This window comes from Crocuta crocuta, unplaced genomic scaffold (assembly GCF_008692635.1).
Source record: "Crocuta crocuta isolate KB4526 unplaced genomic scaffold, BGI_CrCroc_1.0 scaffold167, whole genome shotgun sequence".
In the NCBI taxonomy this organism is placed as follows: Eukaryota; Metazoa; Chordata; class Mammalia; order Carnivora; family Hyaenidae; genus Crocuta; species Crocuta crocuta.
This window is the reverse complement of record NW_027532406.1, coordinates 5939157-5958319: the sequence shown is the minus strand read 5'-3', so window position 1 is coordinate 5958319 and position 19163 is coordinate 5939157. Positions and strand designations below refer to the sequence as shown.

At 55.4% G+C, this 19163-nt stretch overlaps 1 protein-coding gene across 1 annotated transcript in view; it reads left to right on the top strand.

Annotated features, from left to right (window-relative positions):
• Positions 1 to 14534: 14534 nt before the first annotated feature.
• Positions 14535 to 19163, top strand: part of COL13A1 (collagen type XIII alpha 1 chain) — a 79144-nt gene continuing 74515 nt past the window's right edge. The window contains exons 1-2 of the mRNA XM_077778537.1: positions 14535 to 14555; positions 17343 to 17378. The gene's annotated coding sequence lies outside the window, so the exon portion shown is untranslated. The remainder of the gene's footprint in view (positions 14556 to 17342; positions 17379 to 19163) is intronic.

Sequence of the window (19163 nt, the reverse complement as noted above, 5' to 3'; positions counted from 1 at the left end):
CACCCACTCCCCTCCTCTGCGCTCAGGCAGCTGGGCCCCTCCGCCCTCAGCCTGAGGCTGTTTTGGGAAAACTGCCAGAGAACAACGTCTCTGGGCCCTCGGCCTGAATCCGAAGATTTGGGCTTGTAATCTCCACCCCCAAGACCTCCCCTCCAGAGTTCCTTACTCAGGACTTCTGGTTCTGACCCCAGCTTGGAAGTGTCAGGGGCCCAAGGAAGCAAGAAAATGCGTAATTCGTCTCATGAGTTCAAAGCTGGTGACTTTAACCTGTGCTATTTTGGTCAGATGCTCACCCGGCCCCATCCTGCCCTGCTTATCTCCACTCACTCTGACTCCTGCCTGTTTGTTCCCTGTGGTTTCCAGGGTTTCGGGGACTCATCTGAGAGGCGGTGAGCGCAACAAAGAGACTAACAGTCTGGGCCCTGGGGTCTGCCTGCTCCAGCCTGTGACCCCAAGCCTTAGTTTTCTCGTTGTAAAATGAGAGTGAAAAAGGTGTCCATCTGATAAGGCTTAGTGAGGGTTGAATACGATACTATCCCTAAACATTAAGAACAGGGCTTGAGACATGGAAAGAGCTAAGTGTTAGTCATTCTTCAGGTTGGCACAAGAAGAGGGTAGCATGCCTTTCTGGGACGGGATGCCATGATCTCAGAGCTATAATAATGGTCAGAGCTATCATCTATTGAGTGCTTACTCCAAGCCAGGGGCAGTGCTAACCCCCTTACCTCTATTCCCTCATTTACGCCTTGAAGTCCAGTGAGGTTGGCACTGTTGTTACCCCATTTTACAGATAAGGACGCCGGACCTCAGAGAAGTGAAGCCACTTGCTCAAGCCCACACAGCTCGCAAGTAGCAAACTTGGGATTTGAACCAGTGGCTGTTTGTCTCCAAAACCGATGTTCTTGCCCACTCTTCTGGGCGAGAGACCAGTTTGATAAGCAAAAGACCCACCCTCTGCCCCTCACCCACTCACGCACGCATGCTCTCTCTCAAAATAAAATAAATAAATAAAAAGAAAAGTTTTAGGGTGTCGCTAATTCCAGATGTCAGTGCTGCCATTTAATAGCTGTGTGACCTGGGATAAATTGTGTAACCTCTCTGTGCCTCAACAGCCCCATCTGTAAAATGGAACAATAATAGCACTGAATCTGCCTATCAGGGTCATTGTGGCTATTCAGTGAGGCAACACATAGCTTTGGGACTAAAGATACACGTGGGTTCCTGCTGTCTGACTGTGGACCTGTACCTTTGCCTCTGTGCCTCAGTTACCTTATCTGTCAGGTGTGGATAACAGCAGTGTTACCTTACAGGACTAGTGTGAAGAGTAAGTGAGACGATGTGTAACGTGCTTGGCTGTTGTTGGAAGTTGGTGAGTACTCAGTAAATATTAATGTTTATGACAATATTGACACAAGACCCAGGATGCCAGCCCCCTAATGGGTTCTCAATAAATGGGACCTGAAAATAAAAAAAGCCCAGGGGGCCTGGGTGGCTCAGCCGGTTAAGCATCTGACTTCAGCTCAGGTCATGATCTTGCAGTTCGTGGGTACGAGCCCTGCGTCAGGCTCTGTGCCGACATCTCAGAGCCTGGCACCTGCTTCGGATTCTGTGTCTCCCTCTCTCTCTGCCCCTCCACCGCTCATGCTCTGTCTCTCAAAAATAAATCACTATTTAAAAAAACATTTAAAAAGAAAAAAGCCCTTTCCCCAGGAGGTTAAGATAAGACCTCCGGACCCTGTGGTCTGTCCTGGGCCTCTGAGGGATGATGTGCTGTGTGGGTCTGACCAGGGCTGCCCCCACTCCTCGCCTTCAGCAGTTGCCTTGTGGGGCCCCGCCAGCGGAGCGGTGACGTTTGAGCTGCCCCAAGCAGGGCCTTCCACAGGAACATCGGATATGGTGGCAAGATCCGGTGTCAGGAAGAAGGACTGGGGTCAGAGGTGTGGTGCCTCGGAGGCTTATCCTCCTGCAGGGACCCAAGTGACCCCCCAGGGAAGACAGGAAGCCCCGGCTCAGAGCCTCAGAGCGGGAAGTGGCGGTGGGGGGTCTTGTGAGGACCCTTGTCCCTGCAGTGCAGGCTGTCAGCGAGCGCTGCCCACAGGGCTGGAGCCAGAGGAGGCAGGACTATCCCCACGGGCAGGGGCAGCCCTTCCCCAGGCTGCTCCCACCTCTCGGGGTGTGTGTGTGTGTGTGTGTGTGTGTGTGTGTGTGTGTGTGTGTGTGGTTCAAAGGAGGAAAGGGAAAACAAGAGCCTTGAGAAGGCAAAATCCAGCCTCATAGCACCACAGGCAGGAGCGCCCCAGGGCGTGGGCACACCCGGACCCACAAAAAACCTAGCCCTAATCTGGATGGCACTCAGGGCCTTGGGCTTAAGCCGGGGGACAGTGCCGAGGACCCCGGTCTGACTTGGGTTTCCGGGCTCGGTCCGGGCGGTCTGCGGAAGGCAGTAGGTTGGGTGGCCAGCAGAAGAGTTGCTTTGGACGCAGAAGCTGGCTGGAAGCTCAAGCCCGGTGACAGAGTGTCGGGGGTTGGGGGCGTCACTTGGGGCAGGGAGGCATCTCCAAAACTGGAGAGGAAGTCCCCCGAGAACAGCCACGGTGTCTGACTTTTACCACACCCAGAACAGCTGGCCACGGGGCTGGCGTCCAGCAGATGTTCGCAGTAATAAACATTTGAGCAGCCAGCCTGGTGGGGACGCAGCTCCACTGAGCTGCGACACTTTCCTTCACCCTCCGCACACGGCGCTCCGGACTCCCCTCGGCCCCTGCCTGTGCAGAGGGCAGGAAGACGGAGGCCTAACTCAGCCCGTCCGCCCTTACTCAGCCTCGCAGGCACCCTGCTCTCTCACCCTCACAGGACCGCAGCTCTTGTCCCACTGCTGCGGACGGGGACACAGGGGTGGCCGGTGGCCAGCTCTGGTCTGAACCATTGTCCGTCCTGCCTGAGGCTGGGCACTGCCCTCTGTCCCCTGGGCAGGGCCCCCATGGCCAGGTGCCCACCCTTCTTCTCTGCCTGCGGCCTCCAGCCACCCTCCCGGCCACCTCCCAGGGCCTTGGGGCTGCTTCCCCAGGGACAGGGCTTATAGGAGCCTGGGGCAGAGCCAACTTCAGTCGTCCCCTGGGGAACAGATCCCCTGTCCCTTGGTGTCCTCAGCCCTGGGCTGTCCCCTGTGGCCTGCTCAAACTGACCCCACCAAAGCCATCTTTACAAGGGTCCTGGCCCCGGGGACAGGAGCCCCTCACCCCATCCTAGCAGTTGGGGTTGGCTTCCCTGCAGCCATGGGGTGGAGAGCTGAGCACATAGGGACCACGCTGGGAAGGAGGAAGGGAGAATAAAGTGGGGCACGCAGCCAAGGGTGTATTACCCAACCACACCCCCATGTCCACAAGTGCCAGGTGAGGCGCTGCTTATACCCACACACTCACCAAAAGAAGAGGGAAAGGAAGGATGTGAGAGAGTACAACCTCCAGACTGAAAGGAAGGGTTTGCCAAGGGCAGAGTGTTCCAGAAACCCCTGGAGCTGGCCTGAGGCCAGCTGGACAAAGGCCATTTCCATGGTGTCTACAGGAAGGTGGCCACTTGAGTTGCCCTCTGATGGCTCCAGATGGGGCAGCCNGGATTTCATTGGCTGTTCCCTTCCCTGCTCATGCCCCCCACTCCCTCTGCCATTCTAGACAGCTGGATGGGGGTGGGGAAGAGGGCTGCAGTTAATGCTAGTCTCCCCCGGTGTGGGATGTGTGTAGGGGGGTCCTGCATACCCAGCCTCTCTTCCTCCATCTCTGCTCTGCCCCGAGGCTCAACCCAGCTCACCTGATAAGGCAGAAAAGGACCCTCGGGCTTTTCCTACTTGCTTCCCCATGTCTAGCCCCCAGGTGGCTCTAATTCCGAGATGACTAATAGGTTCCATCTCCCATGCCAGCTCCTGCTGATTTATAGTGGTTGTGTTGGAAAGAATTATGAAACCTTGTCAAGACTCGTTGGGGAAAGACTAGCTGTGATTGATTAGCAATGTCTGCAACGAGTGCAGAAGTAACTCACGTGGTGTATGTGACTTTAACTGCTGCCACTCCTCCCAGGACCTGTTTCTCTCCACCAGCCCGAACTGGAAAGGGCTGTGGGTGTCTTGTGGCCAAGGGATACCATGGGACAAAGCTGCACTGGGAAGTGATTAACAGATGGCTCTTGGGGTGGGGGTGGGGCTGCTTTGTAGCTTCTGCCAACTTCTGTGGTGTGAATACTCCCCTAATGGCCAATCTCCAGCTGCCAATGTGAAGCCACTGAACAGAGCTGGAAAGAGACGCATACGGTCGGCTCCCACAAGGCTTTAGGACGAGCTGGCTTCAGCTCACCACTGTCTGGGTAGTCATGTACTTTTTCTGAGACAGAAAGCCTCCTTCCTCCCCTCGAAGCTCTGCCAATGCTAAGCTGCTCACTGGAGTAGGATTCGGGATCACTTACCAGCCACTCCCCCTGCCCCCCCCGCCCCGGTCCAGTTATGTCCCTTCTGAGCCTCTGTGTCCTTATCTGTAAAACGGGAGCTGAGTTGTGGTAAGGCTCCATGAGCATCCTGTCAGTCATAACATTTGATGTGTCAGATGTACTCCCAGAGCACCACGTCGAGAGCGTCTGCCCAGAAATCTGCCACGGCCTTCTCTGCAGTCAGTGCTCCTGCCGCGGGGCTGTAAAGGGGAAGGCCTTGCCGTTCTCCTTGATGTCAGCGCCTGGAAGCTCACTCAGTTCCCCTTAACGGGCCATCGCACCTGGCACTGATGAGTTTCTCATACTGGTTTTGGAAGCTACTCTCGTTTCCCTCCTTGACTGCCCCTTACGATAGAAGTGGTTCTGTTTATTTCCCGTGTACTCACCTTCCCCTAGCTTCAGGGACCCCCACAGTCCTAGAAGGCTGTGCCCAGCCGTGTTCATGCCGTGGGGGTGTCAGGCAGACCTGTGCGCAAGTGCCAGCTCAGGCGTGCGTTAGCTCCAGACCATGAGCGTGTGTCTTAAACTCTTCCTGGGCCATAGCTTTCTCATCTGTAGAATGGGAGTAAGAATAATAGTAGCTCTTTCACTGGGTTGATGAGCGGACTGAGTGAAATAAAATACATAAGCTCCTTTGCATAGTGCCAGGCACAGAGTAAATGCTCAATAAATGAATTAGTATTGGTCCTGACAAGGTCTTGAGTGGAGGTAGAACAGGTCAGCCTTCAGAAGAACGGGGTCCCCAAAGTCAGCAAGCCACAAGGTTGCGGGAAGCCTGGGGCCTCGACATAGGGGCCCAGGCAGACTGTAGGCTCACTGGGAGCATGAAGGTAGGACGGGGCCCTTTAGTCTGGGGCAAGTTTCTCTCAGCTGCAGCAGAATTGACATTCTCTGTTGTAGGAAGCTGTGGGAGACCAGAAGCAGACTGTGGGGACAATCAGCGATGTCTCCAGATATGTCCAACTACCGCCTAGGGGGACAAAACTGCCCCCACTCGAGAAACCCTGCCCCAGCAGGCACAGCGCGAGCAGCACTGTCCATCACCCCAGCTCCGAACAGAACCGGGACACAGAGAGCTCGTCCCGGCAGAATGGGGGGTCGGCACGTGACAGAGCCAAGCGGCAGGTGGTCCGCAGCGGGCGGCCAGCAGCAGGACCAGAGCTGGGGGCCAGGGTGAGGACCCCAGCTCTGGGAGCACGGCAGTCCTGCGGGGTCAGATCACAGCTCATAGGACAATGAACTGGGGCTCACCCTGTGGCTCTTGGCTTCCCCATCCAGGACCAGGACTGCATCCAGGGTCTGGGCAGGGCCAGAGCCTCAGGGAAGGGGTAGGGGCTCACCTGCCCACATTAGCAGGGTGTGGGGCTGAGGGCCAGGCTGCCCTCTCCTACCCCGATGACTTTCATGACATTGGCTGGAGAGCACAAGCTTCTGGGTCAGCGAGACCTGATTCAAATCCAGGCTCTGCCGAATGGAAATTAAACCTAACACACACACACACACACACACACACGCATAAAACCCAGCTACCGCCACTTAAACAAGGAGACCACCTTAGGCTGGTTACTTAACCTCTAAGGCTCAGGTTCCTCATCTGTGCCATGAGGATGATGATGGCAGCCTCACGCAGCTGTTGTAAGGATGAGACATGCTGTTCTAACGACCACATTCAGCACGATGCCCACCACATAGGAGGCACTCAGGAAATGATTGATTGATTGAATGAATGAATCCTGCAACAAATCTCTGTCCTTAAATCCTTTTGTTCATATTAGCTCTCTTGTCTGGAATTTTGCCAGTTTTCTAACACAGGAAGCGGGGGAAATGGGTGATTCATCTCTGTGTCACTAGAGCTTAGCGTGGGGCCCGGGAGATATTAGGTGCTTAATTAATGAAGTTTTCCTTCCTCAAGGGGCCATGGTTGTGCCTTATCTTTCTCTACATAGCCACAGCCCGGCACAGCGAATGACACATGGCAGGCAATGGTCAAATGTTTGTTGAATGAATGAATGAATGAATGAATGAATGAATGAATCTACAAAAAAAATGGTTAAAGAAAGGCATGGCCCAGAACACTACCCCAGCATTCTTCCTAGAAGTTCATTCCTACAGGTCCATTCAGGAGGAATGTCACTTGTTAACTTGAAGTAGGTCAGCCACACCCTGGCAAGGACAGCAGCGTCTTCACTGAGGTGGTGGGTGACAGAAATCAGGCAGAGGGAAGAGGGTCTCAGGTGGACCCTGCCCTGGGAGCCTCGCTGCAGGCTGCTGTGCTCACCCCAGGACCTTGGCACAATATTCATAATTCTCCCTGCTGCAGCAGGCACAGGGGCGGAGTCGGCCGATCTCCTCCTCCCTGTGGGCATGCGGTTTATTAGGAAGACCCCAGACTGGGGAGTCAGGAGACCTGGGTTCTGGCCCCATCCCGATCACCTATGCACACAGGGACTGCATGGTCACTATCCTCCCTGGGCCTCTGCTTTCCTGTCTGTTCAATGAGGACTTAGGGTTGCCTTGGGATGACCCTGTCCTCTGGAGCCTGGGCCGTGGGACAGGGCAGTCAGCAGCCGGGTTACGGAGGCATGGCCAGGCGGCCACCTGGGAGGCCCATCTGTAACATCAAGGCGCTGCTGGATCTCACAAGGCCGTAGGCTCCCAAGTCGCCTTCTGGCTGCTGGGCACTGAGTAGAGCACTGGGTAAAGCATCTGTTCTGAAGTCCAGTGCTGGTGGGGGCAGGGCCACAGTTAGGTTTTCGAAGGGCCTGAAGATTCAGGGGAAACACTTAAGGATCATTGCTGACAGGGGAAACATGTCATTTCTATAGAGCTCCCCATCCTCGTCCCCTTCCTAAAATACAGAATCGAGAAAAAAGCCTGGGGTCTTCCCATTCCTGAAGCCTGGGGTGGGGGAAGTGGTGGCCTGAAAGAGATTGACCCAGCCGCCTTCCTTTGCTTCAGAAAAAAAGCCCAAAACAGAGATGGAAGGATCTAGAGAGAGGAGCTAGAGGCTGAAACCTGGGCAGGCTGCAGTATGGAGAGGGGGCAGACCTGTGGGCGATCTGGGGAGAGGTGTGGAGAGAGGCCCTATAGTGATGGGCCTGGGGGAGTAAATCTGTTGTTGACTTGTTGTGACTCAGTTTCTTGAACTGCAAAGTGAGGATAATAGAACCTTCTCCAGAATGGGAAGCACTTAGAATTGTGCCTGGCACCTAGGGAGGCTCATGGAGGTGTGTGCAGTGATGATGGTGGTGAGGATGATCTAAAAACTCCTAAAATCCTTTAAAAAAAATTTTTTTAATGTGTATTTTTGGGAAAGAGAGAACACACACAGTGTGTGAGCAGGGGAGGGGCAGAGAGAGGGAGACACAGAATCCAAAGCAGGTTCCATGCTCCTAGCTGTCAGCACAGAGCCTAACACGGGGCTTGAACTCATGAACCGTGAGATCATGACCTGAGCCGAAGTCAAACACTTAACTGACTGAGCCACCCAGGTGTCCCCAAAACTCGTGGAACCTTTAATAGAATTTCTATCACTCCAGGGTGGACCCAACAAATGGCTCTCCTGGGAACCAGCTGAGAGTGGGGTCCAGCATCAGCTGTCCGGCCTCACCAGGCATACACATACAGCAAGGATTGCTAACAGTGGGCAGGGCTGTCACCGGAGCAAGGCTGTGTCCCCAGCATCGGGAGCCTGTCAGGCCTGGAGGGCGCAGGGCACCTTCCCTCCATGTGGCCAAACCATCCCCAAAACTGCCATGTGCTGAACTGTGTCACCAGCCTGCTTCTCGTGAGAATGTGCCCCCCAGCCCAGAGGCATGGACTTTCCAGCTGGGCCGGCCTCTCTGGCACACTGCGCTCAGGGGATATTTTCAGATTCTGGGTGACATTCCCCTGCCCCTCCGCCTAATAGGTCCCAGACGCTCCCCTCCTCCCTCAGCCTCCCTCCCTCTCGCCGTTCTCAACCCTGCCCGCCTGCCTTGGGCCTCTCCACCCAGTCACCACTCCTCCTGACTTATTATTTTCTTAATTTAAAACATTTTGTTCACCGTCCCCCCCACCCCAACGTGATGGCTTGACAGTGAGCAGCATGAAAGAGGCTGTTTCCTCCTGGCCGGAGAGAGAGGCAGGCAGATGAAGGCAGAGAGAAGGAAGCCGGCTTTGGGAATGTGAGGAACCAGGGGAAACATAAGGAGTCTTTCTTGGCCCTGCATAAAAGACGCAACAGAGTAGCAGCTGTGTTAACGTGGCCAGGTCACCGGGGGCCCGGCGGACGCTCCAGGCCCAGCTGGGAATCCCACGGGCCCTGGGGGGTCTCATGACTCATGTCCAACAGACATGCTTTTAGCTCCCTAGCTTGCCGCCGCCTCTCCACCTTTCCCCCGCACCCGTCCGCCTGCCCGCTGCGTGCATTTGTGCTTCTTGGCGGGCGTGGGCGACGAGATGGGGTTATTGCTGCGGCCCAGGGGGCCGGCGCGGACAGAAGTAGGGGAGAAGAAAGAGAGAAGCGCAGAAGGAGAGGGACCTCTGGGCACAGGAGGGCAGGGGGGAGGAGGGACTCGCCAGCTCAACAGAAACCAGGACGGGCCAGACAGACATCAGGCGGGGAACCTAGTGAGAAACATCGTGTGCCCCTGCGGCCTCCTGCTTGTTTTCTGTTGCATTTCATGGAAGCCTGGAGAGTTCGAGGAGCCTGCTAATAGCCATCATCACCTCCCGAGGCTCTGTCGCACGGCTGGCCTTCTGCCGTGTTGCCTCGGTGCCCGTGGCCCCGCGTCCTGGAAGGCAGCCGTGTACCCAGGTTGGGGCGGGGAGTGAGAGGGGACTATTCTCGGGAAGTGAGGGCCTCAGCTGGGCTGCGCCTGGGGCCCAGACCTCTGGATTTCTCATCCAATAATGCAAATACGGAGATGAAATAAAGGGGGAAGAGATTATAGTGGTGAAAGTGGGCCAGGAAAATCCAGACTCCAAGGACCAGATGGAATCCCCTCGGCCGAAGAATTTTTGGACGCTGCTTCTAAGGCAGCTCGGCGTGTCCTTCCCGCAGTGACACTGACCCTGGCGTTTTCTCTGTCTCTTTCAGGACCTCCTGTAAGTAACTCCAGCCGCCCAGTCTTGCACATCCGAAAGGCCCTGCTCCCTGCTGGTAACGGGGCCCTGGGTGGGGGAACTGACAGCCGGCCCCACTCTCGTCCAGGGGAGCCCCTGTACCTCCCTCCTCAGAAGTCTGTGGGGTCCCTCCAGAATGCTGACACAGGGAAGGAGGTGACCCTTTTGCTTTCCTACCACTCCTTCACCTGTCAAGGCGAGGCAGTGGCCGCTCCTGGGGCAAAGTAGGTCCCAATTTCAATCTGAAAGGCTGGCTTGCCCCATTGTTAGCCCAGCTCCTTTGTCCCCAGAAACAGCAGCTGGACTCAAAGAAGCTCCAGGTATTAGAAGAAAGAGATAATCTCTTCTCAGTTCTGGTCCTTGAAAGGTCTCCTGGCCTTTCGGTGAGGGGGTCAGCGCGTGGCTCTGAGTGTGGACTTCTTGTAGCAGCTCCATTCTGGCCAGGCTACCTTGGGCAGGTGGTCGTTGCGGTGGGTGGTGGTGGTCGATGTAAGGGATCAATGTCAGGGAGCTAGGTTCGGAGACAATACAAGTTACAGCTTGTCAGACTTCTTCCCCCGGCGTTGCCCTGAGGCCCAGGGCGAGGCAAGGGAACCCAGCCATTTCCAGAGAACCTGAGAAGGGCCCAAGGAGACTGTCTCCCCGAAGTAATGGATCCAGAGAATAGGAGCACAGTCTGCTTTGAGGGCAGCATCTGATACCCCAACAAAAGGCCCAGAGGTTGCTGGGGGAGCTGGGGATTGGAGTTGAAAGGGCGGGGCCCTCACATCGGATCGTTGCCAAGGCTCCCGAAAGCTGCCCTGTCCCCACCCCTCCTCAGAGCGGCCATTGCCACACTGGCTACCCTCTCGGTCTGGCCTGCGAGAGCAGCCGGCCCGATTCGCCATCAGACCATTAGTCACTATTCCGTCGTGTCTCGAAAGGCACATTGAACTGGTGCTGACGGCCCTGCCCAGCTCTCTTGACTGCCGGGCTGCGGGGAGGGAAATCATGTCAGTCTCTGAAAGCAGGGGGTGATTTATCGTGGCATATTTTCGATGTCAGATCTCAATTCCTGTCATCAGTCTTCCAAAATAAACTCCACCATAGGAAACTTCAACAGACCACCTGCTGGAAATGGGCTGCGTTCCCCCTTCTTTTCTGATGAAGCCAGAAAGAGTCCTCATGTCCCCCACTCATGGGACCTCCCCCGTACACGCAGCCCTGCGGCTGGGCCGACCTACAGCGGCAGCTCTGGGTCCCTGCCCTCACCAGAAATGGGGCTTCCTGGGAGCCCCTGCCAGTCTCGTCCCCTGGAACATTCCAGCCGCCTGAGAAGGCGCTGCTGCCCCCACAGCCCTGCAGCACAGGAGCAGAGGAGTGGGGAGGGCCTCCCCCACAGTCCCCGACTGCCTGGCCACCACCCGAGCCCGGAGTGAGGGGCAGGCCTCACCCACAGCACCTGTGTGTCCTGCACCTTCACCAACTCTGGGTGAAACCACGAGGAGGAAGTGGGAAGCCGGCCAGGGCAAGAATCACCTCCTAGCCCTGTTCTATCCGCTTCCTGCAAAGGAAGAATCCTGTTGAGGAAGGCAAGGGATAGGGAGATGGCAGCTGGTCACAAGCTGGTCCCCACCCTCTCTTAGGAACCCCTCCTGGGGTCGCTCTGCACTCCAGTGGAAGACCCAGGCTCCTGTGGGCACAGGATGGCCAGCGCCTGGAGAACACAATCCTGGAGGATGGATTTAAGTAGCAGCAGGGGGCATTTAAGTGGTAGAAACTTTGCAGTTACCACTGCCCCACTCCTTGTGTCCCTGACCGACATTGCTGATCAATCAGGAGGCTTCTTACCAGAATGCTGGAGTCAGTCACTACCAATCCACTGGAGTCTGCCCTCAAGCTGACACCCGCTGGCCACGCCTGCTGTGGATTTCAGGGAGGGCTTCTTAGTGGGGACTGTGAGATCAAAACAGATGACAGAGGGATGTAGGGAGGTGTCTTTCTCCGGAGAAATACGGGGAAATATGTGACAGCCAGCTGCTACCCTGGTTGACGGCGATCCTTACTGAAATACTAGCTGACGTTTACTACGTGTTTGTATAGAGGCAGCATAATATAGTGGTTCTAAGCATGGGCCGCGGAGCTGGACTGCCTGGGTCCGAATCCTGCCTCTTCTGGCTGTGTAACCTTGGACGAGCTGCTTTACCTCTCTGTGCTTGGTTTCCCCATCTATAAAATGGGAGCAGTAATAGCATCTGACTCTTCTAAGAATTGGGAGGAATATACATGTCATTATATGTGTGTATGTGTATATACATATATTTTCCAGTCAGAATATAGTAATGCATTTAAATCCTTGGTGATCCACAAAGATTATGATAAGCCTTTCATTTTAAGGAAGAAACTACTATTCTGTGGGCTTTTATTAATTTATTTGTTATTTCATATATTTCCACCCACCTTATTCTAAAAAACACTGCAGGGTGATTTACAAACTAGATATGGAAACAGTGGGGGAGGGTGGAAAGCAGAGGCTGAAAAGCAAAAGGACCCAGAGCTGATGCCACAGCATCTTGTGCACAACGAGCCACTGGCTGGGCTCCGAGCTTCCTGGTAGTCAGAGCAAAGAGGAAAGCAAAGTTGTTGGAGGCGCATGAGTGAAACATAGCTTTTTCTGGTGCCGAGACCCGAGAGAAGTCCCTTCCGTGTGCAGGTGAGGTAGGAGGAGTAGGTGGTTGGGACACAGGAGCGGTAAGAAACCGTCCCTTCTGTCCCGAGGCAGGGTAGACCCACTGCGTGAGGTTGGAAGCCCGTCGGCAGGCCCTTTCTCTTCCCTGTGGTATGAGGGGGCAGCTCCCCACTCCACACGCCACTCTCTGATGGCATCAGGACCAGGCAGTGCAGAAGTGACGGGAAGAGGGTGTGGGCTCAGTGCTCAGGCTCTGGGGTAAGGAGGATAATTGGGGGCTAGGCTGTGTCTGTGGGGACCTGGGAAAGAAGGAGGCTGAGTCCCAGGTTCGAAGCTTCTCCCTCAGGGTCATTCATTCACAAATAGGAATCGAGGACTAAGAACTCGCCCTCCTCGAGGCACTGGAGACACAGCCCTGAACAAAACGGACAAATTCCTGCCTAGGGAGCTTATGTTCTAGTGCCGTGGGGACAAAATCAAGCAGTGAGGACATGGGTACAGGCCTTGGGCCCCTGAGAGCCGTTGCCCAGCATTCCCCAAGGACTCCCTGACTGGGCCCGACCTTGGTTCTCTATGAGGGAGTCACTGCACCACCACCTCTGGGATGTCCTCAGGAACCAGCGACAGAGCGGGCGACTTACTCCCAGCGCTGCCTGGGTTTGCCTGAGCCCTGCAGCAGATGGACCTGTCTTCCACCCTGAGACCCACTCCCGGCCACGCTTGGGGTTCATGGGAGGAGCAGGATGTCTGGAAGGAAAGAACCCACATCTGGTGGCAAAGTGTCTGCAGTGAGAAACCGAAGCCAGCTCCACGTACCTCTTGCCAGTGCTCTTCTCTAATTATTGTAATAGCCAGCATTTATGTAGCACGTGCTGTATGCCAACCCCTATGCATGCGCCTCACACACACTATCTCATTTAATCCTAAGAAGCACCTACAATTGTTTTCCCATTTACAAGATGGGGAAACTGAGATACAGGGAGGCCAGCAGCTTGCTTATGGCACCGACTGGGAAGGGGCAGAACTGGGATTTGAGCACAGCCAGGCTGACGACAGAGCCCATGCTTGTAACCAAATCCTACTGTCTCTGTTACCATCTCTCCCAAACCCCGTGTCCAAGCCGTGTCGGGGCTGCCTCTCAGTTCCAGAAGCTCTCTCCAGAGGTTTCCTTCCCCTTTATAAGCTGCTCCGTGATGCCCCCGAGACAGCTATTTGGGCAGTTTCTCAGCCACCCTCTTGCAGCAGACCCATCTGGGAGCTGAGTGCCAGCCCGAAAAGGACATGATTTTCTTAGAATTTGCTCAGTTCCTGAGCCCCCCACTCTGCACATTGCTCCTATGACAGTCATTAGCACTCATATACCCGTTGTTGAATGTCATCCTCTTTTCGGTGGGACTTCAGACCCATTGCACGGAGTGTTTAGTCTATGCCCCGAACTGTGCTAGACAGGAGCACTAAGGATATGCATAAAGGGCTTGAGAAAGGCACTGCTGCGGTCAGTGAGGACAAGTGAAGACAGTGTGGCTCCTGAGGCCACACAGGGTCCCGCGTATGATGGGGACCAGGGTCTTGCCTCATGCCCGGCATCGGCTCATCATGGAGAGGTCTGAAGCTGCTCCAAGGCACCAGACAAAGGAAGTCCCGCCTCCTCCACCATCCCAGCAGAGGGGAAAAGGCCCCCAGGGTGCCAGCCCCTCTCCCACCCCCTGGATCCCTGGTCATGTTCCATGGAGCCCGCAGGTGCATCTCCCGGCCGCCCTGCTTCATCGGAGCAGCATCTGACTTCTGTGCAGTAGAACAGGAAGAACGAGCCCGACCCCCTCAGGCCCTTTCCCAGGCCAGAGCCGCACGCATGCGTGGCCAACAGCATAGTGCACTGACTGAGACCGAAAGACTCAAAAAGAGATGATGTGTTGATGAGACCCATAGCCCTAATGATCCTTGAGTGATGAGAGGCAGGTGACATAGGAGGTGACATTCTTGTCTTTCTTTTCCTTGCCCCTACCCTGGGCCTGACATGATGGAGACCTCCACTAACTGCCTTTCTGAATGAATGAATGAACGAGTGAATGAATGAATGAATGAGTGAATGAATGAATGAATGAATGAACGAATACTAGAACTGAAAGGAAGCTTAGTAATCAAGGCCCTACCTTCATTTTGTTCATAAAATAACAGAAGATCCTAGAGGGCAAGCGACTTCAAGGTCACACAGCTGGTTGGGCAGTGTGGAATGCCTTCACCTTCGTGAACCTCACTCTTTCCCCCTCTATTTCAGGGTCCCGCCGGACGACCTGGCCTCCCAGTAAGTAGCTTTTATTTCTCACTTCCTTTGTGTCTCTCTCTCCTGCTGTCCCCCACTCAAGGGCTGGCTGGGTCGGGGGGCTGCTTTCCTCCAGGCATATCCGGGTGAGAGGCCTCTGTCCAGCACCTCTAACCTACAGCTGAGGGTGAGGCTTCTTGGCAACCTCTCCTGGGGCCCCAAGCAGGCTGAAGATATCATGAAGGCCCTTCCAAGGCTGGATCTGATCTCTAGACTAAAGGCCCGTTAATGGGGGGCTGGGAGGGGAGGCAGACCACTGGCCTACTGGGTATCCTCCTGCACACCAGCTTAGCTAAGACCCCTGGCCCTCCTTTGTCCTAAGGCCTCTGGGAAGAATAGACTCAAAAACTTTGTTTGCCCTCCCCCTTTGTTTCTCCTGCTGAATACTAAAAAAGCTGTGCCATGGAACCACGGGGATTTGGGCATAAAAGTGGAAGTAATACTAAAAGTCCTCTCTTACTGAGATCCTAACACATGCCAGGCACTGTGCTAATCACTCTTCGTATATTTGATTCATTCAAAGATGCAGTGAAATAGCTATCATTATACCCATCTTATAGTTGAGGAAACTGAGACTCAGAGAGGTAAAATACCTGGTCCAATTGTCCAAGCTTCAGTTGAAACCTGTGGGGACCCATGTTATCACACACCATTTCATACCAGTTTCCTATAGTCTCTGCTATATTGTTTGAGAACAATCTTAGAAGTCTTCAGACATTGCTCCACGTGATGTAGCCTGGGGCAAAGAGGCACTGAGTACCAGATACCATGGGCCCTCAGATGTCTGATGAGTCAGGCAAGATGCCGTAGCCGCAGAGGGCCCAGGTACGGGGTGGAGGGTGAGCGAGGGCTGGCACCAGGCTGCCCTCTCTCCCTGAGCCAGGGGCCACATCCATTGGATTCCAGACCCTTCTGTGCATCCCAGCTTCCCCTCCTTTAGACATGAATTCTACTGGAACCTCTTGACTAATCCAGCAGCTTCTAGAATTCATGCCCAGCCGTGACTTCCTTAATGAAATGCATGTGGGAGAGTGTTTAGCCTTGAAAATGGAAACTCTCCCAGTTAAGTGTGAGCCCTGGAGCAAAGAGGGACGGGTGAATCGGTCCCATGAAATCCAAGGAGGGGAAAAAATCAGATGACGGGGAGAACGTGGGCAGACTTTGTTCTGACAATGTCCACCTTTAAAAAGCATTTGGGGGCAATTCACAGAGCAGGGGCCGCTGCCCAGAGTTCCCGGTCTCTGGCCATCCCATGCCTGTCCCTAACCCGAGCATTTTATGGCCGGGACTGCAAAGAACATTAGTTGTAAAAGAGAAACAAAAAGAAACCAATACACACATCCTGCAATATCATTCAAAAGCCCAAGAGTGAGTGGGCCGTGGGGGTGTCACAGCCAGTGTCCAGCAGGCCCTGGTGTCCTCAGCAGGAAGGGCGGGCCACTGGTCCACGGGTCATGGAGGGAACCTGGGAGTGACCCACAAAAAGATTTGCTGCTGCCAGCCCCTTGTGAAACGCAAACAGTGTGAAGTACAAACGTGCTTCTAAAATTCACTTGCCTGGGGCCATGCTGGGCTTGCTACCTGTAGACACCGTTTACGCAGCGCTCACCGGGTGCTACGCGCTGGGGGAAGGCTTTCCAGGCACCCCATTTCATGGCCTCCTGCCAGCAACCCCAGGAGAGAGACACGGGCGCTGAGAGAGGTTACAGAAACAGATCCAGGCTTATAACCCACCACTCTTGCAACGGGTGAAAGTTTTACGGGAGACCCCGTTGGCCTGTGAGTGTGACAAGAACCTAATTTCAGAGCCACTTGCTATTCTCTGTGCGTCCACATACATCTTGAGATGCTACTGGCCTCTCAAGGCATTTTGCCTCCGTAGGGTCAGCAAATGCAGAAGCACCCCAGAAATGCCCACCCCCTTCCGGAGAAGCCACATGCCCAGCTCCCTCCTGCCTGGGAAGCCAGGACAGACACGGTCTGATTTTTGGCCCCCATTGCCTTCTGTCCTTCCGGACTCATAGCAAACCCCAGGCCCCTCCCCAGATTTTATGATGGCTGCACACATGCGATTGCAAAACAATATTTTCTACCAAAAAGGAGAGGAGTGAAACTTGCTAAGCAGATTTCCAGAGTGAGAAGATGTAACCCCTGGCTACAAAACAAAGTGATTCCCTCCAAGCAGCTGAAACTCGTGACGCAGGCACATCCTCGTGGACCACCTCCTTCCCGTCCCTGCCAGGGGTGGACGAGAGGAGGGGCATGGAGAAGGGCTGCTTCGTGACCTTCTCAGACAGAGGGCCTGGGGAGGAGAGGGGGGACATGGACAGTGAGCCCCATCTCTGGCACCGATTAACCCCAGACCTGTCACCTAGGGCCACCACTTCGCCTACTCTGTGCCTTGGATTTGAACTGGACAAGGATGTGGCCCATCCTGGCCGAGGCTGGAATAGACTGTGACAGCAGAAGTCTAAGAGAGGAAGGGCTTTAGACCCCTTATGAAACACATAGGGAAACTGAGGCTCCGGCTGGAGACCAGATTCCTACATGAGCGCACTCTCCACAGCTCCGCGCCTGAGCGCAGACAGTGATGGAGTTAGCTGCTTGCCTAACGGTCCCTGGGAGCTGAATGGGCAACTTCACGTGACCCCTGGCCATCATCCAAACTGCCCATGCAAAGCAGGTCTGGGGTTCCTAGCCAGCCCACGGGGTCCTTTATATGATGGCCCAGCTCCAGCCGCATCTAACTGTTTCTGCCTCCTTCATCAGGGGGACAAAGGTGCCATTGGGATTCCTGGACGAGTGGTGAGTTGGAGCATTCGTACCTGCTTGGGTGGCCATTGCTTGCTTCTTCGTGCTGGCCTGTCCTCCAGACCATGGCAGTGTCCCCAGCCCCGAGGAGGGGGTCAGGCCTCTCTCTTCCCCCACCCAGGTCTGCTTCAGAGAGGAACAGCAGGGAAGAAGGGAAGAAGTTTTATTCCAGTCCTTCAGATCTTGCAGTCTGACTTTCCCCTCCTGAGCCCAACAGGGAAGGCACAGAGCTGAGAAATGCGAAGGCCGGCACTATGCCACGGGTCCCAGTACCAGGGCCGTCCCTGCTGGCTTCCAGGGGCCAGGAAGGGCAGCTTGGGCACTGCCGGCAGCCTAAGGCAGTGATGGCCACACGCCGGCCTCACCGCCACCCAGGGAGTCTAGAACATACGTGCCCAAGCTACTCTCCTCATCTACCCCCTACTCCCCACCAGCCATCAGCCCCGATGCCCACCTCGGCTCCCCTGTGCCCCCTGACGACCCCCATGCCATCCTCTCGCGCCATTCACACGCCTTGCCTCGTAACTTCACCTCCTCACCGGCCTGGCCTTGGGCCTCAGTGTGGCATCCTTGTGTGAGGTTACCTGGCGTGAGCTCAGAGGAAGGGCCTCCAAATCCAGTTAACACTGGAGAGCGCTCACTGCGTGCCAGGGGTCGGTCGTGCTGAGAGCCTCAGCACATCAGCAGGCCGCACACAGACTGCCTGAGGTAGGCGCCATTTCCACCCCCGTTTTTCAGATGAGAAAACCAAGGCTTGGATGTTAAGTGCCTTTTGCAAGGTCCTGCCCTGCCCTGTCCCTCTGCTTCAGTTCTCTACCTCCAAACCCTGGGGCGGCCCCCCGCTATCACCGAGGCAGGGAAGAAACAGCCCCCCAGCTTTTATCCGGGGAACCCGTCCTATTGATCAGCATGTTGAGACTCAGTCTGCCCAGGATCAGGCAGAGCTGGGGTTTGTACCCAAGCTGACTGTCGGATGCTTCTAACAGGCAGGTTTCAGGGGTCTCTACGTCCAGTGCCACTGCCAGCCTGCAGGGGGCGACTGCAAAACGCAAAGTCCTGCCCGCCTCCTGCCCTCCTTCCTGGGGACACATGCCCCCAGGAAGTGTCCATCTGAGCCTAGACCTGACCCTCAGCGGTGCGGGCAGGAGGGCAGGCCCGAGGAGGTCTCCCATTTCTTTCTACACAAAGCTATTTTCAAGCCAGTTGGGGGCTTTCATGCCGTTTGTGGTATTTTAAATGTGACAGTGGACCCATTTGGCCACCCAGTAGGCGTCCTGACCTGAGCCACCTGATGAGAGCTGGGGTGGCCAGGGGTGTGAAATGCCTGAGCTGCTCCCGGGGTTCAGCCGACCCGGCACCACCAGGGTCAGTGGATCGCGGTGGATTGGGGCTGTCTACCTGCTGATCACTATGGTTACAAGGCCCCTTGGTGACTCCCCAGTTTCCTCTGAATCCCAGACCCATCCCCCATCCTCCTGGATGGTCCTCCTGGGTCCCCCTGTGCCCCCTCCCACCGTCTTACCTGGCCAGCCCTGACGATCCCTCAGCGTGTCTAAGCTTCGCAAAACTTTGTGCTTGGTGCTCAGTTGGACCTTCAAACCAGCTAAACTCTGGCTCACAACTCAGTCTCCCTCACGCCCATCTCCCCCCCCCACCTCACGTGACCCAGCCCCCTGGGGAAATGGCTTCTCAGGCAGGTTTTCTGACCTAGGTGGGTCTCTCTCTCTCTCTCTCTTTCTCTCTCTCACACACACACACCCACACACACACACACACACA